Source organism: Rattus norvegicus, chromosome 1, assembly GCF_036323735.1.
Source record: "Rattus norvegicus strain BN/NHsdMcwi chromosome 1, GRCr8, whole genome shotgun sequence".
NCBI lineage: Eukaryota > Metazoa > Chordata > Mammalia > Rodentia > Muridae > Rattus > Rattus norvegicus.
The window spans coordinates 56,014,896-56,022,605 of NC_086019.1; the positions used below are offsets into that span (position 1 = coordinate 56,014,896).

Genomic DNA, 7,710 nt, shown 5'->3' on the forward strand with positions numbered 1-7,710 from the left:
ATAGAAGCAGGGGCAGGGGGTTGGGAGAGCATGGGAAGGGGGTAACATTTGAAATGTAAATACATAAAATATCCAAGAAAAATAAAACTCATAAAAACTTCACTCTGTGCTCTGGGTTTACCTGAGCCATAACGATCTGAAACTGAAACCAAAGCCAATTCACTCATTCTCTCTCCCTCATTCTTTCTAAGATGAAGAGCTTCAAAGGATGCATCTAAAATTCTTATATTTAATAACTGCTCTTGGTATAATAGGGTGATCTTTTATATACATTCTTTGACCAGCCTAAAAATGCAAAAACGAGCAAGCAATCAGAAGAAACCATAGCCCAGGGTCTCACTATATATTTGAGGCTGGTCTGGAATTCAGTACACAGGCAGGAGGACCCCAAAGTCACAGAAATCTGCCTCTTTCTGCATCCTTAGAGCTGGCATTAAAGGTACATGCCACCACAAATAGCTTTATACGAACATTTTGAAAAGCTTTTACATATATTGTCTAGAAAAACTTTTCATTCACTTAGTATGTATGTATGTATGGGAGAAATTGACCTTATTTATTTTCTCAGATCTGACTTATAATTTGTAAATAACAAAGTAACTATTTTTCGAGTAATATTTAAAAGTACTCAACTACTCTTCTCTCACCTGATAACACACATATTATTTTCCATCAATCAGTATGACAGCATCACATGGTGCTGTCCCCTGGTGTGATTATCAATGCCTGTTCACAGTTTAGTCTTCCTGTCTGCTCACCTGGGACTCATTCGTTACCCACTTCCCTCTTTGAGTTTGTAAATGGTGTTCTGCTTTAATATGCCAACACATGGTCTAGCCAGGATTGTTTCCTGTTCCTCGCTTTAGTATACAGGATTCTAGGCTGTCAGACACTGATATTGTTGTTGATACTGTAGCTACAAAGGTTAGGCGCTAAGGTGTGCAGGTTCCAAAGCTGAGGCAGGGTCAGAAGAGAGTTCACAATACTGCACTTAACAGACTGTAACTATATCTAGGAAACTGTACCATTAGATCTGATCTGAATCATGATCCAGAAGTATTTCTCAGCATCATGCACTCAGTCTCAACTAACTTCTTCCTTGAAGAGCTGAGCAAGAGCTGTGGTAGGAGCTACTACATGGGAATTTTAGGGCCTCTCTTTATAAAAATAATTTATGTGTATGGGTGTTTGCCCAGCATGTGTACACACGAATGCTTGACTCATGTCCAGAGAACTTAGAAAAGTGCTTTAAATCCCATAAAATTAGAGTTTTGGGATAACACTGGTGTTGTAAAATACTGAATCATCTTTCCAGCCCCAGATTTTGATAACTTTTAGGAGTAGCCATATCTCAATACAGGATCACTATATGTTGGCTAACCTGGCTTGAGTCACTAGCTCTTACCTCTCTGCACCATGGAGGACAATGGCTGGGTAAGAAAGGTGGACAGGCAGTGAAAGAGGATGCCTTGATTTGCAACTTCCAGGGTAACCATGGGACTGGTACTAGTCATGAGTTCTGCTGCCCTAGGAAGAAAATATAAAGAAACAGCGGTCACTGTCACAGTAGAGTCTATGTTCAGAATACTTGTGCTTAGGTTCCTCAGCCTGGTTGCTGTTTGGGGAAATAAACCAGACTTTCAGAAGATTATGTCCTCTCTACATCACTTATGATAATCAATTATAAAACAGGTAAGTATATTCTATTCTATAACATTAACATTAAGATATTTAAACATTTTACAAGCTCTAAGTATATGTGTACATATTTATATAATTATTTAAGGTAATACTCTATACTAATATACATTCTTAAGAGTGAACACAAAATGAGATTCCTGTGCTCTAAGAACTAGGATTATTGGGGAAGGTGAGTAAACACAAAGATCTTTTACATCACTACTTTTTGAATTCAAATTTCAAAATGCAAAATATCACTTCAGTACATTAAAACTAACCAATCAGTTGAGGCTTTAAAGGAACCAATTTGTCATACCTTTCCTGAGAATGTCCAAATAGACTAAATCCATCCACAATGAGGACTTGGTCATGGGCACCTAGTTGTCCAACCTGAACCACCAGAAGGATGCAGGGGTAGGGAGAAAAGAAAAAAGGCAGCGTCAATGCACCACAGCATTCCTCACACCACACAGTCAGTGCACAGCAGCATTCCTCACATCACACAGTCAGTGCACAGCAGCATTCCTCACACCACACAGTCAGTGCACAGCTGCATTCCTCACACCACACAGTCAGTGCACAGCAGCATTCCTCACACCACACAGTCAGTGCACAGCAGCATTCCTCACACCACACAGTCAGTGCACAGCAGCATTCCTCACACCACACAGTCAGTGCACAGCAGCATTCCTCACACCACACAGTCAGTGCACAACAGCATTCCTCACACCACACAGTATCCACAGCCATAAGCATCTGCACAGTATTTCACAAAGCTCGAGTGAAGAATGCCTTTCACTGTTTCCTTTAAAACAAATACTGACCACATCTGCAATACCTCCTTGGACAACGATTTAACATAGATTTCCAGTTTATCCTGGCCAGCAGCCTATGCAAAAAAAATGGTCAGAACAGCACAATTAAATCACACAGCAGGAAATGTGCAAAACCCTGCCCACATACACCCTAGTAGCTTGACTAGTTAGGAAAGTTTCTATTTTATGGTTCCAAACTTGTAAGAAAAATACTCCTGTAAAAATGGACAATTTGGTGAGAAAATGCCCATAGACTTGTAATACTCAAAATGATTATTTATAAAGTCTGAAACAGCTACAAATCCAAAGGAATGAGAAACACCTCAAGTGACTAGCCCTTACCCATATCAGGACAGAAAACCAGCTTGGTACTAAATAATCCAGCATCTGCCTTCTCTATCTTCTATTTAAACATAAGGTTTAAATTTCAAGACAAGAAATTAACTTCTTGGAGGAAGCAGTTAACAGCACTTTGTAAGGAAATATTATCCAGAAAGTGCTCTACTGGGATTCATATCCTGGGACCGAACAGTCAAACACACTTAAATAGCATTCTATGGAGAGCTAATGAAGTGTTTTAGAAAAAGTTAGGTATTGTATATAATTTCAGGATCAAAAATATTCTGCTTAGAGATCATAATATAACAACAAAAGAGCTTTGGATCACATAGGGAAGTATTAAACCATACAGTTATGTTCACGAAGCCCTACCCGGATATTACTGGAAGTTGCACAACACTATGTGTATACTTTTGTACCAAGAATAAAATTAACTTACCTTAAAAACTATGAGATAGTATTTGATATAGTAATGTATCATAAAAAGTGACTTCAGGAAATGAAGATAAATTTCTAAAGTAGCAATCAAGAAGATGTAATTTTATGTGTAAACCATCTGTGTTTCCAGCCAATAGTTAACATTTTATTTTACCTTTTTCATTGATGAGAATGGTCCATTTTCTCCCCTGCAGTAGGGAGTAGGGAAAAGACAGCAGTCATCAAGTATGCAGTGTGTTACTGTTTCATAGGCATACAACCTGTGTTTTATTTACATATAAACATAGGGATGAATATAATAATATTATGAATAAAAAAATAAATTACATTATCTATCAATAGAAATTATATATTATAAAAGAGAATTGTCTTATACAGGGTTCTTTAGAGACACAGAACTTATGGGAAATCTCTGTACAGTAAGACAATTGGTTGATGACTTGCAGTCTATAGTCCAACTCCCCAACAATGATCAGCAACAGGTATGAATAGGAGTCCAAGGATCTAGCAGTGGCTCAGTCCTACAAATCAGGCAGGCAGATGAAAGAGAGACTCTTCCTTCTTCCAATGTCCTTATATAAATCTCCAGCAGAAGGTGTGTCCCAGATTAAAGGTGTGTACCACCACAGCTGGAACTGGGACTTGCTTTGTCCTAGGTGACCTTGAACTCAGAGATCTCCTTGTCTTAAACTCCTGAGATTCACAGCCACTTTGCCTCATGATCTCCATGCCAAGATTCAGTTCAGAAATTTGTGTCTCCCAGCCTCAAATCAGGATCAAAGGTGAGCTTTCCAATTCTGGATTGAAGTTCATTCCACATATAGTCAAGTTCACAACCAAGAATAGCCATTACAAGTATATACAATGTGTCATTATACATATACAATACAGATACATATAAATTTGAAAATACCATAACATTTTATTAGTATATGTTAACCGAGTAAAGTGACGGAGGTGGCTGTGTCATTTGTTTGCACATCGTGCATGGGTGGGAGAAGAACTTATAAGCCCTTGCATCAAATGAGGAGCTGCAGTTAACAACAGCTGATAGAAATTCACTCTTCCTTGGGGACAAGCCACTGGTAGGACTCTGATAATCCAGTGAATGTCTGTACACACAGTATGCATGTATGACTAGCACTAATAGGGCTTACTGGGATACAAAAAATGTGTGTATGTGTATTTCTGTACACACACACACACACACACACACACACACACACACACACACACACACACAGAGGAATGGTTTAGTGGTGCTGACTTTTAAGCCCAGGATCAGATTCAGGTGGACCTCTGTGAGTTCTAGGCTAATTTGATTTACACAGCAAGTCCCAGACCAACCAGGGCTATAGAGTCAATCGCGGGATTCTGAGAGGGATCTTGTAGAAGTTGGAGGACAGATGTTAGGGTGGATATGACCATATTTTACTGTATACATGTATGGAAATTTAAATAAATGAAAAAATACATAAGTAACTGAGATGAAAAAAGTACACTAAATAATCGCAACTTTTTGAACTGACATTTGTCTAGTTATGTGGCAAAGAAGAAATAAATATGCCTTTTACTGATTTCATCTATGGCAATGCCAGTTTCCTTGAGTCAAAACACTTAACATAGATGATTGGAAATGACCTTGAAATCACAGTTACCTGTGGGGAGCGGGTGTGGCGGTAGTCCCAAGATGGCGCCTGGGACTGCAGCTAAGTCTCGTGACTAGCATCTGACTTCCTCACACACCTGAAACTAGCCACGTCCATTGTGAGAGCTGTGCAGGTGCACCATGATGCAAGATCAGGCCATGTGACGTGGACCTATGAACTGAGATTATGCAGTCTGGATTGAGGAGGCGGAGTTGAGGGAGGATATAAGGGAGTGTGCTCGGGGGCTGGGCTGGGAGGGAGACAGAAGAAAAGAAAAGAAAGATTCCTGTTTGCATGGTGTAAGGTTCTTGAATAAACCGCTTTGAAAAGAATGCTGTGTAGTCGCTCTTTTCTGCGGGTCGGAAACAGAAGCGACAGTTACCATCAGCATCCATGGGCTAGATTGAAAATTTATAGTTCTGATTAATGAAGCTGGAAGATATTTCATAACTTTATATTATCCACTGCATAGGTTATTTTATAGATCAATAGAATTCCACAACTCAGCTGTGAAATCATTCCATTCTCCCAGTAAACATCCATGATACAATAATGATGTTCTAATCTCTTTGAACAGGTGCTCCGGTGCAGAGTTTGCCTGAGATAGCCCAACAGCTGCATCCTGTCTTGTCTCCTTCTAGAGAGCTTCGTGACTTTTCTGAACAGAATACAAGGTGGGTTATTTGTTTGAATTTTACTTGGGATTTTTGACTTTAGCTTTTTCCCTGATATCTTTTCCATAATTTTTATTCTATTTTCCTAACTTTGACTTTAGTTTCTTTCAATCACTTTTTGTTACATGTAATTTTTAAAATAACCCCACACTAAGTCTGGCTAAACACAGGCATCAGAGTTTCACCCAGCCCCTATGGCTAGCTCTATGCAGCTGTGTTACTCTGCATCCTGAGGCTGGATTGCTAAGCCAATTGTGAACCAGTTTAACATGAAATACCTTGACTACTCAAGATGAAATACTGCTCTTTGTTTAAGCATGTGAAAAGATAGTCTTTTTATGAGCCAAATTTAATAATAACTAATCATAAGTCTTCGTTCATGCATTGTGAACAATGGCATAAGGAATCTTTACCTTTCTTGCTTGGTTCTCTTGAATTTTCTAGTTCTTCAGGGGGGCTCATCTGCCCTTTCTGACCCAGAGAACCCTGGAAGGAGTCCAGTGCCTAATTACTTTTCCTATAAGCAGAAACATAAGGTCTTTCTCCCAAATTAGCAGACACTTTAGCCAGTAACCAGAAAGATTTTTAGCTTGACATCTTTCCCAGAGGAATAGTAAAATAACCAGAAAATTCAAAATCACATACATTTCGAAAATTAAATACTCATACGAGGGAACTAAACCAAACAAGCAGAGTAGAAACAGTTTTTTCAGGCCTTTTCTAATCTGCCAAGACAGGACATTTAACCCTCTTTTGAGAGAATATGAGAATCCTGTGAGACACTGAGACTTTCCTAGAGGGTTTCATCCTTATCCAAATTCTGTTGTCTGCCTTGGAGGCTGTAGTTTTTCTGTTAGCTCAGTTTGTCCCTGCACAGCAGGAGCTCCCAAATAATCTGGGCTCATTTGCCCTGAGTTAGCTCTGAACCTCAGGAGGAATTCCCCAGGTGACTGTGGCCAAAATTGTGTCCTCTTCTATCTTTAAACAAAATTACACCAAATTAGCAACAACTAAACCAAACTTTATTAAAAGCAGGCAGTCTTCAGTCTCCCTCTCTGCCTGGATCCATTTATTATACTGATTCTTTTTACAGGAAGAGAACGCAAAGCCTGATTTGGGTCTGTCTATCACTGTGTTTGATTAAGATTCCCATGTGCTGGAGTCATTTGACTCATCTCTGCTCATTCAGGAATCTAATTCTCTCATCCCTAGGACAAGAATCCTAACTCCCTAGTGGATTGTTGACTACCACAGGCAACATCTTCTATTGCATGAAGTTTTAAATTAAACGCATGCAAATTCCTGCTATGCTCTGGTATCAGTGGTTATCCTGAACCCACATGGCTAGCTCTATGCAGCCATCTTGTCCTGGTTGCTGCTGGTAGTTTGCTACTCTAACCACACAACTTTAATCTGAAATGCCTGGACTACTGCTTGCATTTCTCATCCCATCCACCACCTCTGGCTGACCTGCAGAAGGTTGGATAATGCTCCTTTCACAGGAGTTGCCTTAGTCTTTTGAAATGAAAACCCAGAAGCTTATACTAGCCAGATTTATAGTGGTAAATCTCAAACTCCAAAAGTCCCAGTCAAAGAACAGAAAACTCAATAATATAAGTACAAGCTGAGTGCTTAGACTAGACAAATCTACCACTACACTACTCTATTGCCCATTTATGAAATCTCTAGCTACTTGTGGCTCCTGCAAGCCACATGGGCCTGCTCCATTTTCCACCTCTTCTCTCCCATCTTCTTCTTCTTGCCCGCATCATCCATCTCTATTCTTTCTCTCCCTTTCCCAAAACATTCTGCTCTATCTTTTCCTTCCATTGCCCAATGACAGGCTGTAGCCTTTATATGGCTAATTACTATTTCAATTGACATCATCTGAATATGTGATCTATTGCACTACAGGACCGCCCTCTTGAGAGGAAAAAATTCAAACAGTAATCCACAAGACATTTTGCTCATTTTAGTTAACACATGAAGTGACGATAGCTTCAGTTTCCAAACATCTTTTTCATTATTTTTATTCTACACTTTTAAAGTTACTTCTAGGTATTATTTGTAGTATTTTTAGCTACAATGCTTACACATAGTAAGGAGGATTTCCCA

At 39.3% G+C, this 7,710-nt stretch overlaps 1 long non-coding RNA gene across 1 annotated transcript; it reads right to left on the reverse strand.

Annotated features, from left to right (window-relative positions):
• Positions 1-3,391: 3,391 nt before the first annotated feature.
• Positions 3,392-6,903, reverse strand: LOC134482736 (uncharacterized). Its single transcript, XR_010059243.1, has 2 exons — positions 4,931-6,903; positions 3,392-4,069 (listed from the first exon to the last, which is right to left on the reverse strand). It is a non-coding gene; the product is annotated as an uncharacterized LOC134482736 (long non-coding RNA).
• Between the last annotated feature and the right edge of the window lie 807 nt (positions 6,904-7,710).